Genomic DNA, 21,524 nt, shown 5'->3' on the forward strand with positions numbered 1-21,524 from the left:
TTATTAAGTTCAATGTAACCAAAAATAAAATGAAAATTTAAACATACTCGATGAGTAGCAACTTAAAAAAATTATGTTTTAACTTATTTAAACAATACACAACAAATAATAAAAAGAAATGTGTACAAGTGTTACTATTGAAACAGCTTACGTTTTTTTAATTTTACATAATTTTTAGCCGTAATACGTACGACTTTTAAAATTAACAGGGTAAGAAAAAAGGTTCAGTAGGAACATATTTATTTGGTTACATAACTTAAATAAATATTAAAAAAGTAAACAAGAACTTGCGGCATTTTTTATTACGTCAGTTTGTGTAATATAAAATGCGAGCAAAATTTGAGCGTTTAAAAATTTCATCATTTTAATTTTTTGCATCACTTCTATCAACCTAACTTAAATATTAGAATAAAACTTAAACAATGTTTTGTTTAAAAGTTTCTTATAGGTTACACATAATAAAACAAACACACTGTTTAAATTAATTAAGTTTTTGGAAGATATATTTAGTTTTCATATCAAAATTAAAATACCTTTTGTCTCATACTCTTTAGCTAAGCTTAAACTGGATGGTTTTAAAAACTATGTTAACTTCAAAAATATAAAATAATATCTTAAACTTTTACTTTTTTTCTAAAAAAATGTTGAAAATTATGAATTAAAACTTTTTAAGATAATTTTTTTTTATAGTGTTATTGACACGTTTTTAATAAATAACAAAAAAATCGAAATCTCTAAACACTTATATAATATAAATTTTAGTTTTTATTAATGCATTAGACTAAGTCCAGAATTGACTATTTATTTATTTAAACAAAGAAAAATTAAAACAAAATTATATTTAACTGCGAATATTAAAAAAAAATGGTATACAAGTATAACGTATAATATTTAAGTTATTTAGTATTTTGTAATTAAAAAGTAAAATTATATATTATTAGAAAACTATTAAGTTTTTTAGGCCATTATTAGAAAAGACTGATTAAACTGTTATACATAAGCAAAATTGTCTAAAACTAAAATTTTGTAATCATACAAACAAAGCAAAACTTCATTTAACTATCAGCGGTGAGCAGCGTAAATGATCAACTGGCCGGAACTGGAAAAATTAAGCACTTGGCCGAAGCATTTTAAGTTAGTGGTTTACTGGATCCGGTTGCATCCTTGTTTAGATCCGCATGCTAATTTGAAAGAAAAATCCGGATTCGACTAGAAACTTATGGATTGAATTTTTCTGAATTTCGAATCAATTAATTAAATAATAACATTCTCAAGTATGGATTTTGTGTTAGTATTTGTTAAGTATTCTTAATAATTTTTTTAACATTCCTTGATCGAGTTAATACTAGTAAGACCTTCAAAAACGATAATTGAGTTACTAAAAATTACAACTTAAAATAAAACATTAAACATGTTTAAGTATTCGAAACTATCTAACTTTTCTAACCCTTTGATGGAGTTGTATTTATAATATTCAAGTCAACATTTTACTACATAACAATATTAATCTATTACATTTTAATTCAAAAAACCTTATAATGACTAATTAAATATTTTAGCACATAAAAAAGAAGCAACAAAACAAATAATACAGTTTTATCATAAAAAAAACGTAAATAAGTCGATGAAACACTTGTGATTGATTAAGTACTAGAGTAGTTTAAATATATTTGTGTGATGGTTTTAGAATATCTGCAAGTGCATTTGAATACCGATTAGGTTTGAAATGAGCTTCGATTTGTTGATGTCTTTAGTCGAAAATGTTTGTAGTTTTAAACAGAAAAACTTACTTTATGTCTAACTTTTGAAATTGAAAAACTTTGGTTCGTGCATTAATGCATAAAGCTAGTACAAAAGTTATCTAAAAGCAATGGATATTGTCTGTTTGATTAAAATTTTTATATCAACTATTTTACGGAACAGTAAACCTAGATAACAAACTACTTTGGCTTAAATTTTTAATAATTTTTTCTTAAAAATATCAAAATGTAGAATTTTAAAAGATTTTAATTGTCCTAAGTCAACTTAAGTTTAAAAAGAAAAGAGAAATCCATGGCTAAAAAGTATTTAGCAATCTATTTAAGTAAGAGTATGTCAAATAAAAAATTTATTAGTAAAAAACTCAGACTTTTCACATTTTCATAAATTTATTCATAGATTTAACGCAAATACCAAAACTTTATTACTTTTTGCAAAATAATGAAAATATGATTAGTAAGATTGTATTTCTCTAAAAAGTTTAACTAAGCTGAGTGTGTGGCAACCCTAAATAATACTTAAACATAAACTGGTTATCAAAAGGGTTGTTACTTTTTAGATTAAAATCCTTTGTTGAGAGTAAAAAAAATATGTCTTGAATTTCATCAAAATAGTCTTAAAACCCTGATTTATGAAAAAAAATAAAAAAGTTAAAAGACATAATAAAACTCAACAACAGACACAACAATTAACAACAGAACAACAGTCCTAAAAACATTAGTTATTATTTTATAAGTAATAACTTATCTGAACAAAAAAAAAATATTTTACTGAAACTTAAGTGTGTTTTAAAGAATATAATACTATAAGGAGATTTAAATAAATTCACATATTATTTTATACTAACTGACGTAATAAATTAAACTCGCAAACTAGAGTTTACACGCTTATCTACTAATAAAAAGTAGTCTAATAGAGTTTCTAAATACAAGACTCGTCTGGTTGATGATTTTTTAAAAGCTGTACATAATACGTTTCAGGAAAATATATAACTTAGTTACAATAAATCTAACTCTAAGGTTACTTTTTCTTACATCTATATTAAAAGTTTTGTCTGTTGTTATTGATTATTAATTGAAGTGATATATAAAGCGGCACACAGATTCACGAAGATGAAATTTAACGAAAGCATAAAATTGCATTAATTAAATTTTTCATTCGAAGTTAGCATAGTTTTTAAAACATCTAGTTTAAGCTATTTTTAAGTTTTTTAACAAATTAAGTTTTATTGTGTTGAATAGCTAGCTAAAGTGTAAAAACAAATTAATATTCCAGTGAAGTTACTTTACTAGGATCTTTTGTTAGCAAACAATCAAAACTATATTTTGAATAGCTAAAGTGTATAAATAAAAAATATTTTGTTTACGTAATTTAATTCTAAAAGTCTGTTTTAAATACTTGAAATAATTAAACCAATTTTTACATGTGTAACATACAAAACTTATTTTAACAAAAACTTTTTTAATTTTTATACTAATATTTAAGTTAGTTTGATAGAACAGATGTAAAGTAAAAAAAAAAAAAAAAGAAATAAACGGTCATATTTTTGCTCACATTTTACATTACACAAGCTCACGTACTAAAAAATACCACAAACTGTTGTTTAATGTTTTTACATTGATATAAACTACAACAAATACTAATAACTTATTTATATATTTTTTCTTGATTATTGGAATTTTAAAAGCTGTACATATTAGGGCTAAAATTTATGTAAAATTAGCTGAAATAAAAGATGTATCAATACTAATACTTGTATACAATTCTTTTTAAAATTTGTTTGCTGTGCGTTTAATTATTCAAAAAATTAGTAGATAATAATTTTAAGATCATACTAATTGAGTATGTTCGAAGTTACATTATTGTTAAATAAATCCAAAAAGATTAAACTGTGCTCAAAAATTAATATTTTAATTCTTAACTATAGTTTTTAGGAAACGATTTAAAAGTATAGTATGTACTGTCTTTTTAAGTTTTAAAGTACTTTAAACTTAAAACAACTTTAAAAACTTTAAACAAGTATGTAAATTTTAATTATTAAACTTCTTCTAAAGTCAACAAGTAGTGATTATAAAGTATTTTTAACTGTAATTTTTTCTACTATTTTATCTAATAGTTTATTACTTTAATAAAGGTTTAAGTGACTGTAAATGAAAATGAAATTTTCAATTAAGGTTTTCTAATTTGAACCATTGTTTGAAGACCAATTTTTAGAGAGTTGTACTTAGAAACCAGTTTAAGTTGTTGATTTACAAGTTTTTTTCTCCATTTGCAAATATTTGTTAAGATTTCACAGTTTTTTTTACGATACTTATAAATTGTTGTTCGTTTAGTTTTGTTTCTACCTCAATATTGTGAAAGTAAGATAATGGTTAGTTAAACAATTAAGTACTTGTTTTTAATTTAAATGATATTTGTATTATGATATAAAGTATTTTAAAAAAGTTTCAAAAATATCTGACTAGAGGTTAAACTTGTAGTGCCATCATAGAACACAATTAAAAACAAATTCAAATTTAACTACATTGTGCAAAAAATAAGCAATATCTAAATTATGAATCTAAATTTAGTCTTTTTAGTGACGTAAGTACTATTTTCAATTATTTGTTGTAAAAAGTTATTTTTAATAATTTTGTAAACTACAGTAATAGTTCTACACTGGTATTTTGTAGCATGACATAAATGTGCTAAAATGTCAATTTTTAAGTAGTGTTTAGATTTTCTTTAGAGCGTCTTATATAACTTTTTGAAGTTCTATACTTTCCATATCATATACTGTATCATTCATAAACTTAAACATTTTGAAATGAAAATCATCAAGTTATTTTAAGTTAGAGATTTAGAAAATAACTGTTTTAATCTTATAAAAGTTATAATTTTGATAAATCTTTTATGGTTTAAGGTAAATTAATTTTAATGATTAAAATACATTTTAAAAATGAATTTTTTGAATCTATCAAACTAAAATATTTTAAAGCTCTTTTAATACACTTAATGATTTTGTACCAGTCAATTTTTTTTAATGTTTTTTATTTATGATTTCATAGGCAGTAAAATATTAGTTAAACAAAAATTTATCTAGATAAGTATGTTTTTTTATTTTGCGCAATTTAAATTATAAACATTTGTATTAAAAAATACAGATTTTTAAGTAAAATATAAAAACTTCGCATATATTTAATATTATTAAGAGTTTGTATCACAACTGTATATAGATACTATTTTGCACAGAAATAAATAAAAATTTTTACTATAAATGATACTCTAAATTACCGTTTAAAAAAGTATTTTTCATTAAATTTATCAATGTTTTATTTTAACAAAACCCAGCTAAAAAGTACATTTGACAATTTAAAGCATTAAGTTACATTTATTAAGTACAAGCACTATCAATGAAGTATAGTCTGTTCAGAGTTTTAAAATATATACTATTACCAACATATAACAGTGAAACTACATTTAAGGCTCAATCATAAAAACCTACAAAAATATTAGATCTACAAGCTATACTTCTAAATCTAAAGTCTAGTTTTACTTTGTTTGTTAAAGCTTCCTTACTGCTTAAGCTAGCATCTGGTTAAATTGTACTTTTGCTTTTTGTTTCAACACATAAACATAGTAATAAATATAAAAAAGAAAACTAAATAAGCAAATATGTGACCAGAAATTAATATGTACTGCTATAACCGTATATTACTTCTTAATATTTTTGAACTCTTTAAATGAATCAAAACGTTTGTTTAATTATTGTTGCTTCAGCTCTTAATGTAATAGAGCGAAACAACTTTTCAGTTAAGTAACTATTATCATAAATCTACGACAGTTTATTTTTGTTATTTTTTTAGTGTTTAGTGTAGAGATAACTAGTGTAATTGATCAAAGTCTTTTTTTACATAAAACTGGTTTTTACCAGCTCAAAGTTATTATTCATAATGTTAATTTCTGTTTGTTTAACTTTTTAATATTTTAATTTTTGTAAACGATATAATAGTTAGTAATAAACTTTTAAATAAGTTCAAGCTATATTAGCTAAATAAAAACAGTAATAAGTATTCTGGTTTTCAACAGTTCAACCTTGTTTGAAAATAATTTATAATTTAATATCATTTACTATTCTTTCTAAATAACATAATTTTGTTATAGGTGTATTTTTTAAGATGTAAGTTATATTACTATTAACATTATATACTTGTTTTAACGAATTTTGTTGCAAAAAAAAAACTTTTGGAGTGTAAGTGTTTTCATGCTGATAACTTTTAAAATTAACAAACGTACTCAATAATTTATTATATACTAATTAAACAATAAAATGTTTTGATACTATTCTTAAAAAAATCCCGTATGAAATCTTAGTTATATAGCTTACTTACATTAGAAATAGCTTTAACAAAAATAATTCAACAAACTAAGATTTTTGTGAATTAACTAACGTTTTTAAGTATCAATCATAATCGTTTTAAAATATCTATCAAAATTTGATTTCCAATAAAAAATTCATGTTTTGATCATTAAGTTAGTTAACATTTCTATGAGCTTAAACTTTATTGAATTTAACAAATCTAAATCTATATTTTTTGTTGCTTAGCTCAAACTATAAACACTGCAATAGTTAGTTGAATTGTGTTTTTTAAGTTACTACTTAAATAATATTTTTTAAATGTAAGTAAATTATGTTAGAGGCAGTGGCGTAACGTGGTATTTTGGTCAGGGGTGCGCAAACTTTTTTTTCTATAAATCCTCAACTTAAGACTATTGTAATTAGCTATAAAAAGCTCTTTTTAAGTAACATAGTTGAAATAATTTCATGAAGTAAAATAATTCGAAGTAACTGTTTTAAAAACTAATTGTATACTACAAAATTAAACAAAAAAAATAAATATAAATTTTATTTCAATACTTTTACTTGCACAAGTGTAAACTAACTTTATAAAAATTGTTCTTACTACTTACAACAAACTTAATATCTTTAAAAATGAATATATTCAATAAAACGAAAGTATCTGTTTTATTTACGAAAAAAAATATCAATCTCTTTAATATACAATACAACAGTGATAACAACACCTCATTGCACGTTATACATTGCACAAAATTGTTTTTGTAGTAAAAGAAAGTGAAATGTTATAAATAGAATAGATTGCTTGCTTACTTAATGTAAGTTAGGTATTAATTCTAGAAAACTGAGTCTGAATTATAACAAAGTTAATGCAAGGTGAGCTTAGCTTATTGCTTTTTTTTTTGGCATAATGAAATACAAATCAAAAGGTGTAAAAAAAGAAACATTAAATGAAAAATGTAGAACACATGACAAAATGAAAATAGTTTTAGGGCAAGTTTGAAACGTCAGACTTAATTACAATAAAACTGAGTATCTCAAGAACAAGAAAAAAACATAAATAAAGGGGTTATACTTCTAAAACCTCACTAAATTTTAAAACATACAAAACACTCATGTAAGTCTAAATAATTGATAATATAATATTTTTTGTATTATGAAAATAATCATTTCCTGATAACTTGCATAGGTTGCTTTAAAATGAAAAAAACTGTATTTAAGTAAACTTTTAAAATTTATGTGAAAACTAAAAATTTTATTTCTTTTGATAAAAAAATTTTAAAAATACACTATTTAAATAGATGTGTCATTATCGGTTTTTGTTAATAATAAAAAAAAAAAATAAAACCATTTGACTCAATGAACATTCATTTAGTACAACTAACTCACAATTTTTTACATTAACAAGTATACAAATAGAGTGCTATAGTTTATTTTGTTTAACAACAGCTGTTTCTAAAGACGGATAGTCAATCTCTTCAGGCTTCAACAAAATAAGAATAAGCAAGTTTTAGGCAACTATTAATAAATACAAAATAACTATTCATGCGTAAAAAGAAAGTAAATGAAAGTAAAAAGAGAGAGAAAAAGAGATAGAAAAAAGAGAGAGAAAAAAAGAGAGAGAAAGTAGAAATGCTTTTTGTTAATTATTTTGATTAGATTAAGTTAGCAATTAGAAAAATATATTGTATTGTAATTATAAAAATGATATCAGAATGTTTGATTATAGTTAAAGGTTTTGGCAAAAGGATTGGCTTTAATTCTTAATATACTTCGAAATAAAACAAAACATTAAAAAGCAACATATTAACTAGTAATGGTTAAACACAATGCATGAATTTAAGTTGAAACGAAATATTTAACATTTAACAAAAAAAATAAAAATAAATAAATAAAAAAAAAACAACAAATCAAACTCAAAATTCAAAACCCTAATTTGAACATTTGTTATACTAGCTAATTGCTTGCTTTTAATTCATCAACAGAAATTTGTTTCTATGTCTGCAACTGCCCATAAGTTCGGATTTTTTGTTGATACAGTTGTTACTTGGTTGTAATATCTTGAGGGCTTCTTTCAAGCAAAGCTTGCATGTTGTTTTTCCTGGTTGGTGTTTGTTTACTCTTTCTAGGATCTTCCAATTTAATTTGTAATCCTCTCCTTCGTTTTTTAATTTGTGAATTAGTTTTGATAGTTCTGTTGAATTAACGTGTTTATTGTAGTTTCTGTTATTAGGTTTGCAATTGATTGTTGTATTGTGCGTTGAGATTCTTTTCTTTAATTGGTTTGCTGTTATTCCAATATATGTTTTGGTTTCATTTTTTGCGCTTACTGAAGCTTCATATATGACGTTTTCAGTTCTACAATTGCCACCTTTCAGGGGGCATTTATTTTTGTCCCTACAATTGCACGTCTCATCTGTGATTTTTTCTTTATTCAACAGTTTTTTGTTGTAGCTTTTGATTGTCATTTCGATATTTGGCATACAGCTGTAACTTAGCTTTATGCAGTTGCTGTTGACATATTTATTTAGTTTGCTTTCTTTGCTAAAATGCTTCTTTATTATTTTTAAGAATTTGTTTCCCACATTTGTTTTCACTGAACAGCAAAACGGTGGGTTGAACCATATACATTTTCTTTTTCTTTTTCTCTTTTTCACAGTTGTTTCATTGGTTATTTTTGTATAATTTATGTCATGACTGTATCCATTTAGTTTTAACGCTTCATTATATTCTTTTTTTTATACTGTCGAATAGTTTTTTGCTGCTTGAATTTTTGGCTAATCTATTTTCTATCATCTTTGGGATTTGTTTGATAATTGCTGGTGGATGGTTAGAATTTGCATTTACATAATTGATTCTGTTGTTTGGTTTTCTGTATGGGAAGAAACTGTGTTTTTTTAGATTTAAGTTTAGGTCCAGGAAGTTTATTTGAAATGCTGGGTTTTCGATGATTATTTTTAGTTTTATTGATTTAACAAATTTATGTAGTTCTTTTTTTATTTTTTCTATTTCAACATTGCTTGTTGATTTGTCTAAAGCTATTAGTCCATCATCTCTGTAGATTCCTATTATTTTATCAGGTAGTGTTTGCTTTAGGCCTCGGAGTATATAAAGTCCAACTAGTTCACTTATTTCAGCTCCATGTCTGCTCCCCATTGTTATGTCAAACAGCTCATTATCTTTCTCACTTATGCTTTGTTTTGTCCAAATTTCTTCTTTGTCTACTAAAACAGATTTTGCAGCATTGTCTATTATGGATTTATCTTGTTCGGTGATTGTTTCGTAGTTGCTTGCAAATTCAATTGCTTTATTTAGAAGTGCTTTGGTTATGCTGGGATAGAAATCTTTAAAATCAAATTTCATTAATTTGTATTTGTTCTTTTCCAAATTTTTGTACCACTTAAGTACTTCTTCTGTACTAGTCCATTGGTTAAATTCTTTTGTTTTTCTGATTTCTTTGTTGACTTTTTCAACTATAATTTTGCTGATTTGTCCAATGTCTGAAATTGATGGATTTATTAGTCTTGTTATTATTATAAGTTAAACTACCAATAAATAGTCAACCTAGTGTTGGGATAGGGCAAGTAAAACTAAAATTTCTAAGATTAATAAACTCATTAATAGAGCATTAACATGCGTTCATTTCAAAGGTTGGAATGAAAGTATAAAAAGTATAAAAATAGAAAAGAAAATATTAGATGTTAAAAATATGTTTAAGTATGAAGTAGGAGTTTTTATGCACAAATTTAAAAAAGATACCTTGCAAGGTCAACTTTAAGCCTTACTTTACAAACGTTAATAAAATGCAAAATCATCTAACAAGATTTGCCGAAACAAACTATTTTTTTCCCAGAGTAAATAGTCTCTTTGATCTTAAAACATTATCTTACCTTGGTTCTAAACTATGGGAAGAATTGCCTAGAAACTTCATAGATCTTCATAGAATGAGAAAAAACTTACTTAAAAGACAATCAGAAAAATATCAAGCTTAATCTTTACCAACAGTTAAACTTATATCTTAGTATTGGTGTTTATCTTAATCTTTTTTTTTCGGCTGATTGCTGTTGGTCTTATAAACTGGGTGAAGGTAGAGCTGGATTGGTATTTGTTGGTTTTATTATTTTATTTATTGTATATACTTTTTTAATTTGTTTCTTGTACATAAAATTTGATAGTATTGTTTTGTCCTCATTGACAGTGTGATTAAACGAGTAGATGTATTATTTTTCTTTAGGAACTCTATTTTGTAGTTTTTTGTTTACTATATATTAATTGTCAATTTGTTTCAGAAGATGGAGATTTTAAATTTAGAAGTAAAAACTTCATATTTTTAAGAAATTTAGGTTATTTAATTTTATTTGTTAAAAATTAGTTTTAGGTTTACAAACAGTTTATTTAACTCAATTAAATACTTTTATTATTACTTTTTTTTTCAGAATATTTGTGAAGTTTTAATATTTTGTTTTTTAAGTTTAGCTGTTTATTGTTAGAAGTGATTTTATTTTAAGTATTTTAAACAAATTCTATCAATTGTTAGTGCTAGATTTTATTGTTTAAAAATTGAATTGTCTACAAATCTGTAAAACAGTTAGACAAAGTTTTTTTTTTTGCTCTATTTTTATTTACCTACAAACACATATACTAGAAATTTATAGACACTTTTTTAAAATACATGGCGCTCTTTCAGTTTTATGACATTACTGAATATTTTATGTTTACTGACATTACTAACTCTCCCCATTTATTCAATTTTGAGATATCTGTTGCATTTTTGTGGTTGCTCTTGTAGAAAGGGCAACAAGAAAAATGTGAATGTACATGATCATAAAAATAGAAATCTAGGGGAGGAGACGGTGTGGAGCCCATGGTAGACTATAGTTTCCATGGTCAATATTGGCAGTAAAGGGTTAAAAAAGGGTGCTTACCATTTTTAAACTTAAAAAGAAAAAAAAAATTGTATATACAGTTACTTTCTAAGTTTTTGTTTTTATTTTTCATTATTGTTTTAAAGTTAGCTCAAAGAATTAGTTACAAGTTAATGGTGTGCAGCTCGATGACCGAAAGGTATTTCTCCACACCAATCCATCGACCTTAGTTGTGAGCGTTCACATTTTCTTTCTTTCTTTCTAATTGTAACAATTAATACCTCTTAACATATTTTTTATCCAGTTTCTAGATAAAGTTCAATATCTATTTTATTGTAAGTAAAAACAAATATAAAAAACACATAATAGCTCATAGTTTTAGTATGTTGCAGCTTATAATATTCTATGTTTACCTTTTAAATAAAATGCTAAACCTTCAGTATTAAAATTGGAAGTTGTAAATTTTTCTAGAAGAAATCAAAATATCTTTTTATTACTCATACATTTTTAGCTATATTAAAATATATAACTGTAATAATAAATTTTAACAAATGTAGAAAATCTAAAATATTAACAAAATTAAAAATAAACTAAACAAACAAAAACTTGATTCAAAAATTGTTACTTAGGTGGACACAACAAAAAAAAACACCCAGAAATGGAAACAGCATATCTTAATTAATAAACCTTAATTGTGTTCTATAACAACATTTCACCCTCACAGACGCATTTTTCTAACACGATGCTAAGATAATTTAGTTAATTTACCAAGCAAAGCAAAATTCTTTTTTTATACCTCAAGTTTAAGTTTATAATTTCTTTGTAAAAACATGTAAGTATTAAAAGTATAAAGACTCTTTTTAAAACTGTAATATTACAGCTGTCACTAAAAGCTACCGTTTGCACTAGTTTCTTTCGGAATAAAAGTATTATATATGTTTTAAAAGTTGTTTACGAAACTTTTAGCTTGTTGAATAGTTTGGTGAAAAAAATATGACAATGTAATATTAGTAAACTTCATTTGATTACTGTTTAAGTTTAGTATAAAGTTTTGAGTAAAGTTCCTGTTCATCCATGCGTTTAAAAGAAAGCTCGCCGGCTACGAGTTATACTGATGCAAGTTTAAATAAGTAGAAATAAAGAGCAGTCACGAGTTTCCAGTTGTAAGTTTGCATTCGTATATTACTTCCATTTATAAAATTTCAACAGTTGGAGCAAAAAAGCATTCTAGATAAAGCCTGCTGTAGTAAACATGCTATACCAGAAAATTGTTTTTTATTGTTTTCATGTGTTATATAAAGTGTTTTTTTAGCAACAAAACTATTTTTTTTTGTATTTACATTCTAAGTAGCTGAGTTTTATTTTATACATTCTTAAAGTTGACTCCTGTTAATTTAAACCCTGTGTAAAGGTTTTGACCACATTTAAAGTGTTTCTAAATTTGATGTGTTTTATATATTTGTTAGTGTTTGCAGTTGTTTTTTATATAAAATATGTTCATTAATTTCATCCCTACTTTTATATAAAGTAGCCCGAAGTTTTTTTAATGTTAAGTATTATCGTTTAGTTCAAATTAAATGATGGTTTTTAGTGTGGTTGTACACTACAATATAACCTTACTACAAGTTAGTTTTCAAATAGAAATTAAAGTTGAACAAAGTAATAGTTTCAAAGAAATATCTGACAGGGAACTTGAACTCCTGTCTGTTTGATTCGAAGGCCAATGCTCTACAGTCTGAGCTAGCCAGTCTTAATTTTTACCGTTGGTTAAAAGCAGCATTGAAAAATAAGGAGCTATTGAAGCTTTGTTGAACATAATATTTTGACTGTTTAGGTTTACCAACTTAGCCAGCTACGAGGTCAAGCAAACTAAAAAATAAACAAGTATTGACGGTCCTTTACTTTACTTAACTAATTTTTGTAATATTTACTTTCAAACTTAACGCTACTTCAATATTAACTTTTATAAAATCTTATTTAAATTATTTAGAAACATTAGGTATTTAAAGCACAATACTTTTATCAAAGAATAAACAAATTACAAAAAGACAAACGGATAAAAATTACTTTCAAGCAAAAAAAAACACTTTTTTACAAATGTTGAGCTTTTTATATCGCTGATGAAAACTAAGTCAATTAGTATGAGCTAACATTTAATAAAAACTTTTTTAAGTTTGTTTAAAGTATAAAAGTTAGTTAATAGTTAAAAATAAATAGTTGTTTTTAAACTAATATTTATTTAAACTTTAATATTTGTTTTGATACGATTAACTTGTAGTTTATGTTATATTTTGAATACTCTAATGTATTTTTCTAGAATGTAAAACAAACTGACTTACTTGTTTTTAGGATTTATTGACAATACAACTGTTTAAACAAAAATATACAACACTCTATGATTTTAATTAATTAAACTAAATTATAATAAAATTTTAATAAAAAAAACAGCTACTTTTAAAAACAAAAAATAAAAGAAATTGATAAAAATTATTTACAAATATTTAAAAAGACAACAAAGTTAAAAAAAAGTTTGATTGAATTTTTCTATCACACATTTTATATACAAAGAGAAAATTTAAAAACAAACCTATATCTTAATCGCAATGTATTTTAACTTTATTAAAATAAACTAGTAATATAGCTTTTAAATTTCTTATAATTGTTAAACAGTTTGTATCAGTTGTTTAAACTAAATAAATGTTTTCTTTTAAGTTTTTATTAGAGTTCAAAGTGGTTTTAACTTTCTTTTATATTATTTAGTATATTTTAGTAACAATATATGGTAGCAGGGAATTAGCTTGATCAAAAACGATACAAATCTGCAAATTAACAAAAAGTATGTATTTAGTTTAAACAAGTAATATAAAATGTTTCATGGGATGATTATGTGTGATTATGATTATTATGTCATCATCCCATAAAAAACTAAGTGGCTACAGTGCAATATAAACTACCACAGTTGTTTTATGTGTTATATTGAAATATCAAGTTATGTTAATACTTCGAAACAAACTGAATTTTGAAGTGTAAGAAATAAATTTATACAAGGAAGCTACACAACCAATATGTTGCAACATAAACTTGTTTACATATGTTGCAGCCTGAGAAAACTAATATAATTTTTCATTCAAAATGATTTTAAATAAATTGCAATTTTTATTAAAAATAAGTTAGCTAGGTAAGAAATTTATACCTTTGTAAAACTATTCACAACTCAAAAGTTATTTACTAATTTTGTTTTGCTTTTATTAGGTAAGAATATTAAACGTTTAGGATTTTAATATAAAACTACAAGCAACGTATAATAAGAAATTTCAACATATTTAAAAATATTGTTTAAATTTTAATATTTTCAATCTTTATATTTATATCAAATCTTTTTTTTCTCTGAAAATTTTTAATAAAAAAAGCGCTGTTTTGTCAAAATTTGTGAAAAATAATCTAAACTATATGTTTTACACTATGACACATTTAAATTAGCTTTTTTTACATATTCTGCTTTTTATAAATAAGTTAAACTGTACCACAAGAAATTTGGCATATGTTTTGGTTTAGTTTACATACTGATTTATATCAGTTAAAATATATTTCACGAAACACTAGATAATTTAAACAAATGGTTGTTGTTTATATAGTTTAATTTTAAAGCGTACTCTGTTGAAAATATTTGCTACGTCACTTTATAGTTCTAATGAATAGTAGATAAAACTAAAATTCTAAAAGTTAGTAAACACAATCTAGATAGTTCAGTTTAAAAGTTTAACGAACTTATAACTAATGTTCCAAACTTTTAAATGTTATTGTTTTTCTGTAAAATAAAAACAAACGTTACAGTACTTTTACGATATTGTTTATAACTGTGCATTTTAGAAATCCATTAATTTTGAATAAAAATCCGGAGTATTAAATTCAAGAAAAAATCATGGTTCTGCATATATTAGATACTATTAACAAGTACATTATAAACTTTTTATATCATAATTTAACCAAAAAAAGGTGTGATTGATAGGTGTAAACAGTTATGTTAAAGATACCTAGCTTTGTATTACTATATTTAAAATTTGATAAGTTGTATTAATAAAAAATAAAATTAGTTTTTTTTTTTTTTTTTTTCTAAACAATTACGTAATAAACTTACATAGGATAAACTACAAAAACCATAAGTTTTTAGTATATGTTTTTTTTTAAATTCAAATTAAAAGTCTGCTTTAAAACAAATCAAGTGATTTATCAAATAAAAAAGTTTATAACACTAACAAAGCCAAAAAAATTCTATTATTATCTTATTTTTTTAATTTAAATAGTCACCTTACAAACCTATCATAGTAGTTTTGAAAGGTATAAACCGATATGCACTACTAACTACTTACTGATATTTTTTTATATATGTAGCTCTAGTCGTAGTAAATATACTCAGTTATGTTTTAAATATGCTTAATTAAATTGATAAAAATTAAACTCTTAAATTATGTATGAATTATCATCAATCTACATTTATAGTCATTCTAAACAAGTTCGTTTAACATAATTACTGTTACCGTTCTCTCGACTGATTTGATTACAAATCATTAAGTTATCAAGAATTTATAAGGATAACTACGCACTATCTGTATATTAATTTTTAAATATTTTTAGAGCATATTGTGTTGAGAATTCTATATGTTTAACAAACATTTAAACTTAGGTTTGAATTTTCTTTTTGTGTAACACAATAGTTAAATGGAACAAATAAAGTTTCTATATTAAATAAACGAGTTATGTTAATACTATTTCTAGTTATTCACTTTATATAGCTCATTTAACAGATAAAGTAGATTAGTACTAATTAAGTATTTACTAATATTACTTGATCTATATTTCTATTAGAAAACTGGCAACATCTATAAATATATTTTGAAAAAAAAAATTCGGTTTAAGTTCAACGTTTTTAAGGAACTGAAAAAACCTAAATTAAATAATTGCTTTACAAAGTTGTCTTTGAGACGAATTAGAGTGGTTAGTTTATTCTACAACATAAACTAAACAGTTTTAAAGGACAGCACGCATAATAAAAACGGAATACAACTGTAACTAACAAACAACCATTTTAAACTTTATAGTTTAGTTAACATAGAAAGAAAAAACATATTTAAGAAAAAAAAATTGATCATAAAGTATTAGTGATATTGACTTAATTATCATTTCCAGTCTAAAATTTATCACAAAAAGAGTTATGTAATCAACAAAGACATAAAAACCGTAAGTCTACAATGTGTTACAATAGTTTAAAACTGGTATAAACTAGTATAACTTGCGTCTCGCTCATTAATTTGTGGTTAGAATTTTATTTAGTTGGAATTTTAAATGAATACTAAACTTTTAATTTGATACATTTAATTTGATAAAAATTTTAAGTTTCCTCAAACTTAAAGTTCATGACTACTTAAGTTTAACACAATTTCGATGACTAAAATAAAAGAAAAAAATTACTTTTTTTTGTAAATGATTTTAAAGTTTTGTAACTACTTGTAACAAACAATAAAGCTCTGAACGAATTATAAAATAAAATAATAAAAACATTGAACTTTCGTATGTTTTCTAATAGTTTTTCAAAAAGACCATTTACTTAATGTTTTTATTTCATTTCGTTTTTTGTCAAATTGGTAAATAGTTTAACAAATTTCAAAAAAAAAAAAACTTCAGTGACAAAAGAAAATTTTAAGCAACGGTTTATCAGAGAGAATTAAATAATTTTCAAAGCAATTATTATAAAATTCAAATTTCAAACTGTAATTAACAGTTGACTGAATTAACAGAATGTAGAAATAATCAGTAGGCTTTTATAACAAGGTCTATTTATATTAAAGTTTTAATTTTTCATTATTAGTTAAATGTTCAAGAAAACATCCAAATTGTAAAAATGACAAGCAGAGTAACCTAACAAATAAATAATTAGTAAACAAAACTGTGTAAATTATTTGAAACCTACACATCCAGTAAAATTATTTTGTTATAAGCTTATGCAAGTTTGAATTAAAAAAATACAAGCTTCTATTATATGTAGCAACTATTATTTAACAAAGTGTTTTGACAGTACTTCTCTTGAAAACAAAATACATTACTTTAAACTTGTTTTAATAGCATCTGTTCTGATACTTAATGTTGAAGCAAAATAAACTAGATAATAATTGTAATTACAATAGGATAATCTTATTTCCTTTTTTTAGGAATGGAAAATACTTTGCAAGATTTTCTTTTTTATTAATTATTATTTAGTTTAGGAAGCTACTTAAACATTTAAAATTTTAAATTTATTTCTTGCAGTACTAATTATTTAAGTTTTATTAGTTATTATTTATTTGTTCACTTTTATTAGTTGGTTACTAATTAAACTAAAAACCTAATTCTATACTTATTTTTGTTGTTAAAATTTTATCCTCAAAGCAAAAATTTTAAACTACAAGATACGTTAAAATTATGTTTTTGATCATATAAACAGAATTTAAATCAACTTCAGACACTTATAAAAATACAATAACAACGTAATTCATATTAAATTCATAATATTTAAATATTGGTAATTTTAGCTTTTGTTAACAAGTTCTTTTTTAAATTAATACATGTAATTTTTACATTAATACCATTTTACAACAATTTGAATTAAGTATATATAGATTTTCTAAGGTAAACATTTGAAGTACATATAGACATATTGATTAATTTTAAACAAATTTAGTTAGAATGCTTCAAATAAAGAGGTTGTAAGTTTTACAAATATACAACAAAAAAAAAAGTTCAGTTGGGGCTACTACAGTAAGCTACTCACAGTTCTACTAAAACTCAAGTTTAAAAATATTATTTTTGTTCAATCACAGCTTTTTTAGTTATTATGTTGGTAAGTGTGATTCAACCAAAAATTAAACTAAAATACACTTTATTTGTTAATAGTTAGGTTTCAAAATGTTCAAACAATAAGTTTATTGTAAAAAGCGTTACTATAACAACAAAAAAACTTTTTGTATTTCATGGAAAAATGTTTTGTTCATAAATATACCAAATAGGTCGTGCAATTAGTATAAAGAAAATTTATTTTATTCAAGATTTACAAAAAAATATATATCTATATTTTAAGCACAGTGCCGTGGCAATTATTAAGAAAAAAAAAGTTTTTATAACAATATATTAAATACAATGCTTGTTTCTCTTTATTCAAGTGAATATATCTTAATTTTTAACTGTTAAAAGCCGGTAAGCTAAAAACATTTTTTTTAAAAGTTCATAAACACTAAGTTTCATTATTTTAATACACTTAGTCTACAATAAAATAAATTCTAAATTTCAACCATATGTTAAATTTTTTCTTTACTCAAAAATTTTTGCTAGTTTAAGAACGAACATTGTTTTATTAGAACAAACATTTGTAGCACTTGCTATCAGAGATGTTAAAATGCTAAAAGTTACTATGGTAATTCAGCAATGAAGTGTTTTATTTTTGGTTTGTTTTAAGTTAGTAATTTCACGCTTGAGTAAACAAAGCAGAGCTTTTTAACATGTCTGCTTGCTATGTTTTCAAAATAAAATTAACTAAAAACTTTGCTACATTGTACGTAATTATCATTTTTAAACAACATTTTGTTGCAACAAAGAAAATAAATACAAAATAACTTAAGTTTGATTAATTTTTCGCTGAGATTTAGTGGTAATTAATTTTTCAAAAGTAAATATTTAGCATTATTCTGTTTAAAATTTTGAATTTTCGAAACCGTATATTAACTACTTAGTCAAATTTTTTATTATATTAAAAGTTCTCTGATAATTGGTGCTTTCATTTGTTACTGATAGTTTATAAATTAATCATACAACAAAAATACTCTTTAAAATTACAACCTTTAAAAACGCTTATTATCTTAAAATTAACTATTAAATAATTATAAATGTCCCGTGAGAGTTTGTGCTTATTTTCATTACGTCATAAAAATCTAGAAGTACAAAATATCTGAAACTTTTTTTAATGATATACGTAATTATAATAATTGTCTAATACAAAATTACTTGATAAATGAGGAAACCTTATTCATACCAGATTGTACAAAATTGCAATGTACCTTACGGTGTCTTAATATTTAATTTATAAATATGTATATTAGTGAAATTGATAATTTTCGAAATACTTAATACGACATCTCATCACACTTACAAAAAATTGCTTGAATAAGTATATAAATTCTGATACAGCATTTTCATTGTTGTTCTATATATACTAAATAAAAAATTGTTAAATGAATAACATAATTTATTCAAGTTACATTACAAAACAAAGTCAAAAAGTTATGAAGCGCTATGTAAAAGAACTAATTGTTATTTTATTTCTAAAGTAAAGAAAACTTAAGTATATTTTTTAATATAAATTTAAAAGCTTAAGTTCTTACTATGATTAACAACACGCATGTCTTTTTTTCCAACTAATCTATAATAAAATTTTCAATGTCTATTATGTTAGTATTGTTTCTTGTCTGTAGGATTGTGCTGTTATTTAGTTTAATTTAATTCACGCATTAATAATTCAAATTTTGTTAAATAAAGTTATAATCCAAGTCAGAAACTGTCGGAGCAATTTTTTTTAAATATAAGATATTTTAAGCTCAATAATAAATTTTTACCTAAAAGCTACTTTATATATATTTAGTCTAACTAAGAATTGTTAGTTTGAGTTTTTTTGGTGCTTCAGCATAAAATCTGGCTAAATTTTTTTACTCCTTTTTGTTTTAAACACTTTAACAGAATACAGTTAAAAAAATAATCGTATTATAGCAAGCATATGACAAGAATTTAAGTTTATACTTTTAAACCGTCTATTTATTTTTTTAAGAATCTTTAACTTATAAATTAGAAGAAAGATTTTATTTAGTTATCGTACTTTTAGCTCTCAACAACTAAAACAAATATACTTAATTATAAAGTTAATAATCAAAAAATAAGTATTTACTACAACAAAATCGTTATTCTTTGTAAAGTGCTGGTTTTTACAAGCCTAAGTTATAATGCAAAATATAAGTAATACATAATTTTTTAGTTTTTTATTATACCTTCTAAAGTTTCATAAAAACAATTTTTAATTTTTTCATAAAAATTTTGATGATAACTTGTTTCAAGTAAGTTAAATAGCTAGAGCTATATACGTTTTTGTTAAATCATTAAAAAAGTTATGCGATACTAAAAGTAAAAAAAAATATGACTCAAATGAAAGATTATTAGAAAAAAAGTATTTCAAATAAAACTATAAAGAAAAATGTGCTGATTAGCTATTATGCTAAGTATGCAGCATTCTCTGTTTAAAGTTTAAACTTGTTGGACTTAAATTGACCAAAAAAAAAAGTATTTATAGATATAGAAAACTTGTGTGAGAATTTGTGATATCTTTATATTACATTACAAAAATCGATTCGCATTAAGTGTTTAAAATAATTTAAAATTGTAATCGAAGTCTTTCAATTCTTCAGTTTAAAATAGAAACTCAAATTGATACAAAAAACTAAAAGTAGTAAGAAAAAAAAAAATGAACAGAAAAAATAACTATTAGTCTAAAAATTATGAGGTCGCAAGAGAACTTAGAAAACAAAATGATACTTAAGTTTTAGTTTCTTGCAAGTTTTAAAGTTGTTTTAACTTTGCAGTTTTTGAACTTGTTAGCATTAAAAAGACTAAAACTACATTTAAAGTTTTGGTGGTTCTAAACTTATTGTTAACAAACTTACAAGTTATAAAATGCAGTTTGAAAAATATTCGACTACTAAATAGTTTAAGATTAAAAATGTTTTTTCATTTTTAGATTTTTTCTTCTATACAAATCTAAAGTTGAAGTGAATTAAAAGAAAACTTGTATTTTGAAACAAAAAAAAAAACAAAGAAACTATAGTGACGTAATACATATTTAAAAGCAAACAAATTGATAAAAAGTTTACAAGATAATATTTTCACAAGCAAGATCATAATTTAGTAGTTTTAATTCTGTATTATTTATTTTGTTAATGTTAATACAAATGAAAGGTAATTCACTTTTTTTCTACTTACTAAACTACAAGGTATTACCTGCTCTAAACAATTAAAACAAACATAAGGTTCATTAGATTGGCTTAATAGCAAAATAAAAAAAGAGAGATTAAGTAGTTTACTGCATCTCATATGCAACCATTGGTCACGTATATTACAAAACAAAATTATTTAAATACACTTTTTGCAAACTAAACATTTAAGAACATTTTTATCATTGATAGTCATTATACTAAGTGTTTTTTTAAAAGAAAACAGATAATTCTCATTTAACAAACTAATTTTTCTCAATATAAAAGGTTTCTAATAAAGACTACATCAGAGCTTTCAGTTTTACTGAGAAAAAACCTTTCATTTGTTGTCCAAATATATCCTTAGTTTTATTGTTTCCTAAAACAATTAGCATAATATAACATTTTTATGTTTTTGAGAGCAAAGTTTTTCTTAATAAAATCTATTTTAGCACCACTGATGACCTTTTCAAGTTTCTGCAAGCATTTTCTTATTTTTGAATATGTAGAAAAAGTGTTAATCTA

The sequence above is a fragment of the Thalia democratica genome, chromosome 2 (assembly GCF_965202585.1).
Source record: "Thalia democratica chromosome 2, ktThaDemo2.hap1.1, whole genome shotgun sequence".
Taxonomy (NCBI): domain Eukaryota; kingdom Metazoa; phylum Chordata; class Thaliacea; order Salpida; family Salpidae; genus Thalia; species Thalia democratica.